The sequence below is a fragment of the Rhinopithecus roxellana genome, chromosome 6, assembly GCF_007565055.1.
Source record: "Rhinopithecus roxellana isolate Shanxi Qingling chromosome 6, ASM756505v1, whole genome shotgun sequence".
In the NCBI taxonomy this organism is placed as follows: domain Eukaryota; kingdom Metazoa; phylum Chordata; class Mammalia; order Primates; family Cercopithecidae; genus Rhinopithecus; species Rhinopithecus roxellana.
Genome location: NC_044554.1, coordinates 111,101,445 through 111,116,246, shown reverse-complemented (window position 1 = coordinate 111,116,246; position 14,802 = coordinate 111,101,445). Strand labels below are relative to the sequence as shown.

Sequence of the window (14,802 nt, the reverse complement as noted above, 5' to 3'; positions counted from 1 at the left end):
CAAAGAGATAATGAATCTTGTCTATGAACAGAAAAGAAGTCAGTGTGGTCAGAATCCATTATATAAGGAGAGTGAGAAGAGGGGAGGTGAGGGGAGGTGTTAGAAGACCTTCTTAACTACCTAAGGAGTTTACATTTTATCCTCAAGAAAATGGGATGTCATCGAAGCATTTTAAGAAAAGGAGGGATGTGATCAGATTTGTAATTTTCAAAGATTTCCTGAGATGCTGTGAATTTTACAGAAAAGGCAACTGAGATGCAAAACTCACGTTCACATCATGAGTGAGTCTTCTAAGTAGGACGATGCAATCAACAAATTCTAAGACCAAATTCTGGCAGCACTGACTCCAAAGGTAAGCCTGTAGATCCACTGCGAGCAAGTGGGACTGGGGATTACTGTACACGGTTTTCAGGAGCATTGGAAATAATTGCTGGGTTACTGCCATATTTGACAACATCGTCTTGCTTAGGAGACTTAGGCAACGCTGCTGGAGAGTGCCTTCCATCTCAGAATGAGGGTCAGAGCTTCAGAAAGAAATCTCGATCCAAACCTAAACATCCTCTTGAGTGTTCTCCAGGAAGGCCCTGTGTGCCCTAGAAGTGGGTGCTGAAAAGGCCCCTGCCATTGTGGGGTGACATAAGAGAATGGGGAGCCAATTGTGTGGGCACTGTCGAGCTGCCATGTGCCGGAAACCCGCCTCCTCTGTCATGACAGCTGTGGCCTCCATACTGTGGTCACCAATGGGGTTTGGCTACCTTCCCGTCGGCTCAGGTAATGACGGGTGTGGAAGGCCTCATCCAGCCCCACACTGTGTCAGGGACTCAGGGTAAGCAGTGACTGAGACGTGGGCCTGGTCCACTGGGAGCTTACATTCCCATGCACAAATGCAGCAATAAGCAAGAAAAAGTGAACAAGCTAAGTCATCTCAGGTTACATCAAGTGCGATGAAATTTATAAAAGGAGTGTAAAAATTGTGAGTAACCAGGGGAAGCCAGTGTAGACAGTGTGGGCATAGTAGGCGCCTCATAGCTGAGGCCTGAGCTGGGAACAAGCCCTCCGCAGGGGAAGCATAGCCCAGGCAGGGGAGCAGGAGCCTCTGCCTCCATGAGCAGGAACCTCTGCCCCGCTTTTTAAACGGCAGAGTTCCTGCCAGAGCGTTGTTTTTACACAGTCTGCTGCAACCCTACCAGGGTTTCAATTGACTGCCTCAGTGCCCATAAAACACTCTTTCTACTTTTTCTAGGAGAGTGAAAATAGCCAGCCAAATCAAAGTTGATCTTTCCTTTCTCAAAACTCCAATATTCAGCAAATATGTGAGTTTACAATATACTGTGCCCTGAAATGTATAAAGACGTGGCCTTCTTTTTTGGAAGATCTCTAATCTTTGAGGTCATTGGTAGAAGCACCCACTACACAGGTTAACATAATGTCCCCCAGTCACATGAGGGTACATTACATAGAGCATCATTGGCATAATTGACTCTGTCTTAAAAAAATGACCCCGTCTTATTCTTCAAAAGGCATCATGCCAGCACGGAGCAGATGTACATCTAATCAATAGCGACGGCATCCAACCAGATGGGGATGTGACCCTTTACTATCATCCTCACCAGAGGACTCCCTGGGCTATCAAAGGGCAGGACCTCACCAGCTCAGCACAGCCACTTCCATACACATCTTCCTGTCACTTGTGATCAGTATCAAAGGAAGTGCCCACCTGAAGGACTCTCCCTTGCAAGACGCTGAGGACCACCAGGATCCACCCAAGAGATGCAAGAGATGCTCCTTGTCCACAACACTTTCCTCGTATTTGTTCATTTGCTATCTTCTTTTCTCTTGATGTTAAATGTCACTCTGTTTGATGTGAAAACTCTTGTCTATAACATTTATAGATTGATTAAGTATACTATCATGCATAGTTTGCAATATTGACTGACCTGTGCAGTGGCTTGAGCCTGCATGCCATAGTGGCTCTGACTCCTGAGTGCATGGGAGTCCTAGACAGCTGCCTCCTCGGGAACTCCACAGAGCCCATGGATTTTATGATTGAAATAGCACTGGTAAAGTCTGACCTTGTGGAGAGACACAAACATGTGTGGATTTGGCTATGCCTGGCCTTGTGCTGCTCACGACATACCTTACCCACCATTTTCAGCATGTTCTTCGTTCTACTTTGAGTTACAAATAGAGACACATAAATAAATATGATCTGTCCTTTGCTTCTCAAGCACAGAAATGGTGACTGGTGCCCTTTGGCACCCCTTGCCCCTGCAGTTATAGCACAAATAAAGTAGCTGGTGTCAGGGACATCAAAAATATCCTTTGAAGTCAAATCTTCGGAGAGAAGGAGAGGGGCAAGAATGGCCTTTCTTTCTAGGGAGAAGATTTTGCCAGGAGCAGTTTAAAATGCTGTAGAGAAACTGCCATGAAAGGCTCAGCTGTACCCCCTGTTGTGTTTCATGCCAGGCAAGGAGCCGGCTGTAGACGTGGGAAAGAGGGATGCCAGGTGAGCTGGGGGAAGCAGAGCTCCATAGGACAAGGCTGCTGAGGATGCTGGTTGTAACCCACAGGCCCAGTCAGTGCCTTTCATTCTTGGTGATGGAAGGGGACCCTCCCAGTGTGACTCTGAGCATCTCTGAGCTTGATCTAGCAAGGACAAGCCAGCCAGAAGCCTGGCTTTGCTCAGATGTGGGAAGCGTGCGGGCTGCAGGGGCCTCTGTGGGTTGACAGCAAGCACTCTGGGATCCTCTGCCCTGTGGGGGGTGAGGCTGGGAGGGCCTGGCCACATGCCAAGAAGGCGGAAGCAAGTTCAAGGGCAGAAAAGTTGTGGACAAGAGTCTCAAGAGCACCTCACCAACCACAAGACTCTGCTCAGTACTGAGCTCTCAGGGTTGCAGGAAGGACTAATGGCATCGTCGACTTTTCTCGACATTAACAATAAAAAGGCAGAGCTCAGAGAGGCTGTGATGTACGTGTGGACACACGGTTCACTGAGAGGTGGGATCAGAGTCTGGGTCTTGTGCGCTGGCAAGGATGCAACTGTGAAAACGATGGAAAGGAACTCAGGCAGGAGACACACAATACACATGGGAAACACACAGCAGGTACAGCAAACACACACACAGGACAACAGCAAGCATGGAGCTAGATACAGTGAGCCCCAGAAAGGAACAGTAGAACCAGCTTAGTTTTACAGGAGCCAGGGGATTCTTGATCTGTGAAGATAAATTGTATCCATTCAGTTTTTCATTCAATATAATTGAGGGCCTTGATAGGTACAGGAAATACACAAATGGAAATACATCATCGACTCTACCCTCAAGGCATTTGGGTGTTTTCCAGGCTCTGTGGTTTTTCCTAGGACTATAAATATGAAGAAAAAAAGATTCATAGAAACTGCCCTCAGGTCCTTCCAGTTTTTAGATAGAGAAATAGATGATTGATAGATAGATAGATAGATAGATAGATAGATAGATAGATAGATAGATAGATAGATATAGATGATAGATAGACAGATGGATGATAGATAGAAAATACACAGAAAGATAGATATAGATAAAGAAAGAAAAAAGATAGATAGATTACATAGACAGATCATAGTTAGATAGGTAGATAGATGATAGAAAGAGAAAGGGGATCGGATAGATGATAGATAGATATAGATAGATAGATAGATAGATAGATAGATAGATAGATAGATAGATAGATAGATAGATATAGATATAGGATAGAATTACTTTATATAGATATATGAATTGTTCAGTGCAGTGTGCAATGTAACAAAGTCTGTAATGCAGGCAGGTGCAGGACGATGACCAGAGGAGGGTGACAGCTAACATGTGGAAGTGAAGAAAGGAATCCAGGAAGAGACAGTGAGAAAATTTTGTCCTGAAAAGAAAGTGGCAGGGTTACAAAAGGAGCAGCTTCCCTGGGAGGCTTCCCAGCAGGTGTGGAGGAGGAGAGACTAAACTGCACGGTGTGTGGGGGGAACGGCGAGTCATTCTAAACACAGACAACAGGGGTGGTGATGATGGCAGAGGTGCACAGGGCAGGTGGGTGGGCACAAGATCTCAGGCCGGAGGAGGAGGATGAGAGGCACCCACTATGAATATTCCATCCAACCAGACAGCGACTTTCACATTATTTGGCCCTTTGGCTCACCTGGTCAATTCTGTCATTTCCAGGCCCCAGGGAAAATAAACTCACCAAGACTACTCTAATTTTTTAATATGAAACATGCTGAAAATCATGAAAAGTAGTAACACAATTCCACCATTTTCTAAGAAAAATACTGAAAGCGTTATTAAATTGAATGTCCAATAGAGAGCTGAATTAGATAGGAAATCACATGAAGAGAGAAGCCAAATCACAATATGTAAATTTTAAAATGCTATATCCAGGACTTCACGCATAGAAAGAGTTATGAGAGAGAAAGGAGGATTTTGAGAGTTTGCTGCTTCATTTGCATGCTCAGCAAAACCTCATTAAGCATTGATGTTTTGAGTCATCCCTCTGATCACCTGGCACCCAACAGTGAGCAGTGCAGACCAACACCCCCCCGCCTCGAGCTTCCATACTAATGGAAGCAGGTACATATAATAGCAGCATACATATAATAAACGGTTAAATTGCACAGTTGGTTGGAAAGTGATAAGCACCATAGAAAAAAATAGAACAGACTCAGGGGTATAGGACTGGAGGCAGCGCAGGAGAAAGTTAAATATGGTGGCCAGAATAGGACTTGCTAAAAGGGTGACTTTTGAACAAATAGGAGGAAAAGGATTAGCCATGCGGGCAACTGAGGGAAACACTTCTCCAGCACAGGGAAGAGTCAGCACCAAGACCCTGAAACGAGGTTCTGCGGGGTCTGCACAGATCGACAGGGCTGCCGGAGCCACAGAGCTGCGCAGGAGCAGGAGGTGAGGTGGCAGGAGCTCGAGGGCAGACGGCTTCCATCTGTGGTCCTGGGAACTGGGAGAGAAGGAGACCGGGTACCCCTTCCATGCAGAGACTGTGAACTAGGGCTGGACTCCTCACCACCCCAGATGCTGAAGGTCACCCCTGCAGTTGCACTCGGGAAGCAGAGCCGGAGTACAGTTGTAGACGGGTCACCTAACACTCCTGGAGTTCACTGAATGAGGGGCGAGTATTTATAGGAGACAGGGAGCTGGGTGGAATCCTTTGGGGTCTGGTTCACTGGGTTACACCAAAGGGCTGAAGAGGTCTCAGAAAGTGTAGGCTCAAGAGGACAAAAGAGGATTTTGCAGCCTCCGAGAGTCATTGAAAGCCTTACAACACCTTCAGGCCTTCCTCCTTCTCTCTTCTCTATCTCAGCTCGTGAGTGTGGAAGGAGGTGAACAGGGAAAAGAAGAGAGGACAAAACTCACATCCCCTCCCCACAGACCCATACTGGGAAAGGGTAGAAGATTTATCTTAGAGTCAAGTTCAGAATTTTGATTAACATCTTGGCATGCACATTCGAATTTCTGAATCAAGACTGTTGGCCATAAAAAATGACTATAGCCTTGTATATTACCTGAACTGAGCAGTAAAAAAAAAAAAGTCATGGTCCTCTTGGGGCTTTTATTCAGAGAGAGGAACCCTGAACAGGCAGGAGAAAGGGAATGTTGAGAAAGAAACAGAGGCACTTGGTGACACACGCTGACCGCCACGTGGACGTCCATCAAAGCCAGCATGGGCCCTGGGTGCATGTGCCACTGCTATTACCCCAGTACCTTTTCTTCTGCAGAGCAAGCAACAGAACACATGCAGACCTCAATAAATACCACTGGGTGATGTGACAATGGCCAAACTCTCCCACAGGAGGACAGAGTGTCCCCCAGTTTTGCTCCCTTTTAATTTCCAGGGCTCATAAGCAAATAGCTCTAAAGCTTTGCTCTACAAGGTAGACACATACAATATGAATGTTTCCCCTAAGCAGTATAGCATCAATATCTATGCTATCTTGACATACTGGGTTTGGTGTTTCAGTGTTGACATGAGTGGGTTTTACACTTTCTGGAACAAAGGTTCATCACCAAAGGGAAAATGCTGTCCACCCCGCCCTCCTTTGAAAGAAAAGGCTCAGACCACAGTTCTCCAGATGAAGGAAGTGTTCCCAATCAGCTATTTCTTATTGCTTGATTGGATGCTAACCATGGAGGTAGACACCCGGCTCATTGTGGCGGCACAGCAGGAAGCCTAATTCACTTTGCTACAGAAACACCCACACAGAGAAAGCGGGAGACGGCTGCACAGGAGGCCCCACAGGCAGGCAAATGCTCACTGTAGTTTCTTTCTCAAACGTTTCCAAATAGACCAAATAAACATGAATTTGCTCACTGTAGTTTATATTCCAAATCATAATGAATTTCTGGCCAGGTACAGTGGAACACGCCTGTAACCCAGCACTTTCGGAGGCCAGGGCAGGCAGATCACAAGGTCAGGAGTTCGAGACCAGCCTAGCCAATATGGTGAAATTCTGACTCTACTTAAAATACAAAAATTAGCCAGGCGTGGTGGCAGGTGCCTGGAATCCCAGCTACTCAAGAGGCTGAGGCAGGAGAATCACTTGAACCCAGGAGGCAGAGCTTGCAGTGAGCCGAGACTGCGCCACTGCACTCCAGCTTAGGCGACAGAGCGAGACTCCATCTCAGAAAAAAAAGAATTTCGCCAGGCTTCACAGGTATAGGCATTCCACACCCTCGTCCAGACTGGTCCCAGGGGGAAGAATCTCCAGGCTGAAGGGCCTTGGCCTTCCAGGGCCTCTGTTCAGGTGTCTCAATGTCTTCACCCATGTGAACTCTCCTGGACAAGGGCTTCCTGCCACATCCCCAAGTTTGCCCTTCCCTCTATTCCCTGACCTCCATTTCTCTACTTTACCTCTCCTAGCCCACCATGGGACCACATGATCAGCCACACAGGGACAAACTAGCACACAGCTACCTTGGAGTAGGGCCCTCCGGGGTGGCCAGGCGGCTACCTCACAAATCAGTCTATGGCTCTCACAGAAACTAGAACTTGCTTGGGCAATAGGTATCAAGAGCATTAGAAATATTTATACTTTTTCATTCAATAATGGTATAATCTGAATCTGGGCTGAGAGACTAAGAATATTGAGCTGTGTAAGAATGCACACAGTTGCTTATTACATTTTTTTGGAAAAATTGGCTAGAATTTAAATATACACCAGTAGGGTAGATCTTTAAAAAACTATGATTTATCCACCTTATAGGATTACTGTACAGCCATAAAATGATGGTTAGACTAATTTTTGCCGTGCTTTACCTTTTAATATTCTTACGTAATTCCATCTCATTATTTCATCTGACTTTTATTAAAAAGTAAACATAATACTAACTGCAATTACCAGTGGCTACTTTAACTACTTTTCTGTGTTTTCCTAATTTTTACGATCACCGTGAATTTCTGTACTGGGGAAATAAGCAAGCTCTTATAAGGTGTTGGAACACCGAAAGGACATTTTCACAGCACTCGGCAACGTCCTGGCTCCTTCACTGAAAAAGAGTGAGTGTGGTCAGGCCTCAGTCTGCTGGAGTCCCAGACTGGAGCTATTGTGGTTAATACCTGCAAGGTTGGTTTTTTGTTTTTCTCAGGTGCTCCACTGAAGCTCTTCCACACACACAATACACACTGATGCTTATAACACACCTGGTCCTGTGTTAATAAGTAGCCTGGTGTAAACTTGGGAAGCAGGAAGAAGGAAAAAGACCAGAGCAGGAGGCACAGTGTGGCCGGAACCCATTCCAGGAGAAGAGAACGAGCGAGAGGGAGGATCGAGGACAGATACAGAGGGCAGAAAGAACTCTTTACGTCTGGCCAAGTATGGGGGCAGCTACATAGAGTCCTTTCTGCCAGACGAAGGCAGGAAATAGTCACAGTCAGAGGCTTGCTGTGAAGTTTTCCTGGTGACTTCAGAGTTTCTGTGTCCCCCACCCCTAGCCTGGTTAACACAGTGCTCTGCAATAAAGAAAAAGTCTACAATTCTAAATGATAGCAAAGAGCAGCTTGCATGATCTTTTCTCCCTAGAGGGTAAGTAGGACCCATTGCATCCGGTTGTTTGTAGGTAAGAAGCTGGCGAGAGTCAAGACAGGTAGGACCCTATAAAGGTTAGGAAGAAAACCACTGCTTCCTCACACACAGCATGTCCCCAAGCCCAGTCAGCCCTGCCTCCCTTCTAGAACCTGCCCCCGAGCTTCCCTGGAGAAGCCCTTCCCCAGGTCTTCCCATCGGTGAGTCTCCATCATCACTGAGGTCTTGGTTCAAAAGTCACACCCTCAGGAAGCCCTTTCTGAGCTATCCTAAGTGACTAACCTGATTCCCCTCTGTACTGCGTCTCCATCTTGCACTTTCTTCAGAGCACTCACCATGTCTTAAATTATCTAGTTTGTTTACCTTATTTATTTTGAAGCTCCTCCCTAAAAAGGAAGTTTAGTGAGGGCAGAGAACCCCCGGTTCATGGCCACATTCCTGAGTCTGGCCCATAATGGGCACTGAACAAATATTTCTTGGGGAGGGAGTGGTTGGTGTGGGGACAGGAGGAGCAAAGTGACAAAACCTCATGCCTATCCATGCCAAGAGGCCCTATGTGTCTCCAGCCAAGTGCCCAGGACCTCCCAGATAAGCAACATAGCTTCTTAAAAAGGGCAGAAACTTGTCAGTTTGTCATATTTATTTTCAAATTCTAGTTCTAACACTTGATAGCCATATGACATTGGGCAAGATACTTATGAGCATCAGTTTTCTCCTCTGTAAAATGGAACTCACATAGTTCATATGGTACCTGATATGGTCTGGCTGCGTCACCACCCAAATCTCACCCTGTAGTTCCCACCATCCCCACGTGTCGTGGGAGGGACCCAGTGGGAGTCACTGAATCATGAGGGTGGTTATCCCCATGCTGCTGTTCTCCTGACAGTGAGTGAGGGCTCATGAGGAACTTTTCCCACTTATGCTCAACACTTCTCCTTGTTGCCGCCATGTGAAGAAGGACGTGTTTGCTTCCCTTTCTGCCATGATTGTTAATTTCCTGAGGCCTCCCCAGCCATGCTGAACTGTGAAAATAAGAAAACCTCTTTCCTTTATAAATTACCTAGGCTCAGTATGTCTTTAATAGCAGCATGAGAATGAACTAATACAGTACCATTATCAAAGTTTGCATTTACATCAATTTTTCTAGAATAATTTCTGGAATAAAGCCTACGTTCACCAATTTCCTACCATTCTCTGTCATCTAGGGACTAGAACTTTAAGGTCACCAGCACCCCCACTGTGCTTCCCCACAGGTCCCATGAATCAAGCCTGGATGGCTTCCTTTTTCTGCTGCCTCTTTCCTTCCCACAAGACATGCAGGTGACTCATGCTAATGGGACGACCATCATGCCATTTTCCATGAGCATATGCATTTTATCACAACGTTTTTCCAAACATCCTCCCATCCTCTGGAGTTCTCCTCTCCTCATCCTTCTCACCTCTCCTTCTCTCAAATGATCCTCCTTGCTCCCATTTCTCAGGCTTACAAACTCAGAGTCAACTGTAAATCTTTCCCATCTCTTTACTCAGTGCTCAGGCCCTGTCACGAATAGCATCTTCCCTTACATCACCCATTTTTCTATTTCCAGTGCCACCATAATCCCGGGAAAATCCCTGGCCAAGGGTGCACTTAGAGAAGGCTGGTGAAGCCAAGTGGAGGGCACTGGGCTCAAGTCTTTCCATTCCTGGGGGCCCCATAGGACAAGTGCCCCACTTGGGGGTAAAAGTGTGTGGAAAGGTGAGGATTTGTAGAAGAGAAGCAATAAAGGAACCTGAAAACAAGCAAGGAAGGGAAGGGAGAAATGAGATAAACAGAGGAGGTCAGAAGACAAAGAGGTTGCAATGAAATCATTTTTGAGCCTTCAAATGTTCTTCCTAAAATCTGTTCCAACCCTCAAGCAAATAGATGCATGAGAACTTAATGTTGAAACTCAAGCAGGAGTGTGTGCTGAAAAGCAGAATCGTCTTAGTGTAATCATTATTTACATTTTTAGGAGTAATCCAAACTCTACAATTTAAAAGACAAAGAATTAAAATAAGAAAAGGTCAAAATGTATCTTTTCTAAATTGTAGATTTTGTACGGTAAATACCTAAATTGTACCTTGATGCCTTTTTTTTCACAAAAAAGGTGAAAATCATTTCCTTCAGATCATTTTTTTCTTAATAGCAGCTATCACACTGACAGAGAGAGAATATTTCTTACCCCATTCAATAAGAAAGGAAGAGTAAATGGCATTCTCAAAGAAGGGGGGAAGTAGAACCTTTGGAAAATTGCCTTAATAGCAGGCTGTGAATTTGGGCGATGGCGAGGGGTGACCTCAGCCTCCCCGAGCTGGCGCGCCCACGGCCCCCACCCTCCCACCCAGCTTCAATTTCACCACACTACTCATGTTCCCCAAATACCCTGAACTCTACCTGTCTTTTCTCCAGTTGCACGAGGGCTGAGATTGTCACAAGTGAAAGACACCTGCTGTGTCTCACCCTCATCCTAGGCATCCTGCAAGGCCGTTCAGTGTCAGCTGCTCAGTGATGTTTTCCCCGAGGTGGAAGTTTGTTGCTCCCCACCCGGACTCCTTCCCCAGTTGCCCTTTCTACTGTTACAGGCGTGCGTCTCTCTGCTCAGCTCACTCTGAAGCTGAGATGCCTGCGGGTCAAAGAGATCCTTTGAGAAGGATTTCTAACCTGAAATTGAAGAACTAAGCGTGATTTTAAAGAAGTGACCCCTTGAAGCTGGAAGAAAAATAGGGTTCATGGAGGCAATAATTTAAGATGATTAAGGACAACATAGTATCTAAATTATATCTTCATGGTTTTTTTTTCTTTAAATTGTGGGGTTTTTTTTCAAAATAGTAATGTTTTCATCAACATTTTATTTAAATAGTTTTATAGTAGCCGTAAATCTATTTAGATTTACAATAGATTTACAATATCTGTCAGGACCCAGCTGGAAAAAGAAGTCTGTTCAAATGGAATTCTAGAGAGAATTTCCAATAAGGGATAGGCACAAGGATGTTGAAGCACTCAGCAACTATTAGCAATGAAAAAGGTGGGGCCCTTCCTAGGCTCAATGGAATACAAAGAGGAACCAGAGCATCCTGGAAGAGCTGGAGCAGTAAAGGGGACACTCACCAAGGCTGAAGCTATGGAGACAAGGGATGCCTCTAGAACCAGGAATCAAGGGTGGGGGGCAGGAAAGTAAACCCCCTCTTCTGTCTCCCATAGCCCTGCCTGTGCCTGAACCAAATGGTCCAGCCTTAGAGCAAGAAAGCACACTGATGCATCTCTATAATTCAGTCCCCTCTACCCACCCCCACACATATGCAGAGAGGACTTAGAAGGCAAAAACAGGAAGGAGGGTAGAGGAATAAATAGCAGCAAAACTTATTTTAGAAAACATGATTGACAGGAAAACCTGCCTCCTATTCTGTCTCTCAATCTGCCATGCTTCTAAAAAAATCTGACCATTCAGAATAGAGGGAAAAGGCAAACGCACCAATATTTACATAACTGGAAATAACACTCGCACCATGAATCAAGCATTGACTTTTCTGATGGAAACCTATGAGGCAGCAATAGCATGCAAGACACAGATCATGGCAGGGGGGACCAGGGAGAAAGAGGGGGAGAGAGATGATAAATACAAAGATACAAAATGAGAGGGAGAGGGAAGTAAGTGTTGGCAAAGCAAAGCATAGCCAAGCATTCTCTTACGTCCAAACTTTGTTGTTTATATTTGCTTGGCAAAGCCCTGAGTTAACACCAGATCTCTGTTTTGATGCCCTCCTGTGAGAAACAAATAACTTCCATTGGGTTAAAGCTATTTAAATGCAGCAGGTTTATTTTTGATAATGAATGTTTAAATATATGCAGCAATTCTGATTGCTTCTTCCTCTGAGGAATATAGTCCTGGGAAGGCTTAGTTATGTCAAATTCCCAGCTGGAAAGGTAACCGCAGAATCCTGCCCCTGTTTCACAAATGTCTCCAGTCCATGAGAAACGAGCTGCATCTTACAGTCAATCTTTTTTTTTTTTTTTTTTTTTTTTTTTTTTTTTTTTTTTTTGAGACAGAATCTTGCTCTGTTGCCCAGGCTGGAGTGCAGTTGTGCGATCTTGGCTCACTGCAAGCTCTGCCTCCCAAGTTCATGCCATTCTCCTGCCTTAGCCTCCCAAGTAGCTGGGATTACAGCCACCCACCACCATGCCCAGCTAATTTTTTGTATTTTTAGTAGAGACAGGGTTTTGCCATGCTGACCAGGCTGGTCCATCTCCTGACCTCAGGTGTTCCACCAGCCTCAGCCTCCCAAAGTGACTTTTTATACAGTCTCCACTCTTATGATGTCACATGCTCCTGGTATTGTTTTTGTTCCATTTTCTCCAGTAGAGTGTAAGACCCAGAGGGCACAGATTTTTGTTTCTTTTGCTCCCGGGTGTATTTCTACACCTAGAACAGTTCCCGGCACATAAAAGGAGTTTAAAAACTATTCATTCCGCGAATGAAGAAATGAATGCACAATCAGGGAGACTTCCGGGTCTAAATAAGACACATTGTTTATCCGACATTCTGAGTTCATTTCCCAGACTGCCAGTGTTGACTCGCCCAGAATTCTGTCTTTTGATTAATGTTACCAAAACCACTCTCCTCCTCACACAAGTTCGACCTTAGCTCCTCATTAGACCCAAGAACTAACAGAAGCAGGCAGTACTAGCTTTCTACGAATGGGACTCCCCAGCACCTCCCCCATCACCCGCCCTCAGGCTGTGGACAGATGCAACACTATCTGCTCCTTCACATGCACGGAACTTACATTTCATAAAGATGATGTGACAAGCATTTTAAAAAGAAAAATTCACGCAACAGTCACTGAGCATCTACTCTGTGTAAAGCTCTGTGTTCCCTGCTGGCCTCGCTGCCAGGCTTGCTGGAGAGAAGAAACAGGAAAAAAAAAAAATTCTACCCACAATAGAAGATTGAAGAGTGCAATAATGATCATAATGGACGGGCAAACAGATCCTGGAAGTTGTATTCTAATCTTCTGCAGCCCACACATGTACACAACGAGGCAGATTTTTACCCTTCTCCTTTCTAATTTGTCTAATATACTACATCAATATATCAACAAGAAAATAGTAAGACATACCAATATGCTCCTTTGCAAATATAATTATGTAATCTTCTGGCAAACAAATAAACTCCTAGCTAATGCAAAACTTGCCTTCAAAATATTTTTTCTCTTTTTCTGCCCAGAGCAGGCTTACAAATAAATATTGAGTGTGCCAGGAAGTTGCTCAATTATTCATGTGCTAAACTTTTTAAGTGTAGCTGGGAAAGACAATCTCCTTGAATATACCTACTTGCCCAAAAGCAATGTGTTATTCACTGGCAGAGAAGAGGTTTCTCCATATTCATTGTATTTACCTGTCAGTAATTCATGTCTGGGTTAAATATCTCAAAATGCATTTTAAACCACTTAACTTCACCAGTTAACGCTTATCTTCCTTCAGCTCAAATTCAAAGCATCTGCACAATTATTGAGGCAGAGGTCAGAGACACACATTATAAACATCTACCAGCTGGTATCCACCAGTCGTTCACTCCACAAGTCATGAGACATGAGGCACAATGGAGAAAGGGCAACGCAGTCAAAGCTGAGAGATGCAATTTCTTGCACAACACAATAATGTATTAGCTACGTGACCCTGGCCAGCAGTTAACCCCTCTAAGGTTCAATTTTCTCATCTTGCAACTAAACCCTTAGAAGAGTACTATTTGCTCTGCCTACCTACAAGGCTGAGATTACGTTCATTAAAATTTTACACGTATTAAGAGGTGATTTCACGGAAGCCTGTGCTCATACAAACATCTGTGTTCCTTAAAGTAGGCATTTGCATGCGTCTCCCAGAAAGCCAAACGGCAAGCCTCCCTGACTGAGTTGGTTTTCATGGGTGGCAATCTTCTCCTTGGCTGCAGAGCTTAGAGGCCATTCCTATATCTCATTATTTCACAAACGTTTATTTGAGTGCTCTAGGTATCACACAATGAAAGACACTGGGCATACCAAGATATTTCAGTGAGCTCACACGACTTTGGAGGAGTGAGGAAAGTCATAATAGAGGGTAATAAAATGCCTTAGAAGCAATTCCAACATTCCAGACGCCCCCCCCCCCCCATAAAATGAAGATATGAAGTTATTAAAATAGTCACAGTGGAGCAGAAAATGAAGTGGAGTCCAAAAGTTCCAGGTGCATGTGGCGGTGCTTCTGACTTGGATGGAGTGACTCGATCAGTGGCCCCCAGAGAAAGAACAGATGAAGATTAAATGAAAATATAAGATTCATGTTTGGTGATGCAAACACACACATTTTACCGTATATGGAGAGGTTGTCAGGGTGTCTGTACCCAGAAGATGCATCTCTGGAAAATCTTAGTCAAGCGTACAAGGAATTTGCAGAGCAGATTGAGCAAGAGTTGCTGGCTGGATGAAACGTAAGATCTGCCTCCAAGATTCTTACAATCTAGCGTTGCAATGGCCTGAGGCCCGTCAGGGAGAATTTGGGAGGTTCAACAGCAACGCAGCCACCCATATTACCGTCCTTCTGACAGGGCAGCAGGAGAATCTCCTCTCGAACCATGAAGGCAGCTGTCCAGGGCATAAGTCAAGTCGACAGGCTCTCTAGCTGTTTTGTGTTCCTTGCTCAGACAACAGTTACTTTAACCCACTCCCCACCTCGACCCCTTGGAGTTTCTTAG

At 45.0% G+C, this 14,802-nt stretch overlaps 1 long non-coding RNA gene across 1 annotated transcript; it reads left to right on the top strand.

Moving 5' to 3' along the window:
* The first annotated feature begins 252 nt into the window (after positions 1-252).
* LOC104666139 lies at positions 253-5,969 on the top strand. The gene is made up of 2 exons (XR_748513.1): positions 253-352; positions 5,335-5,969. It is a non-coding gene; the product is annotated as an uncharacterized LOC104666139 (long non-coding RNA).
* Positions 5,970-14,802: the final 8,833 nt, after the last annotated feature.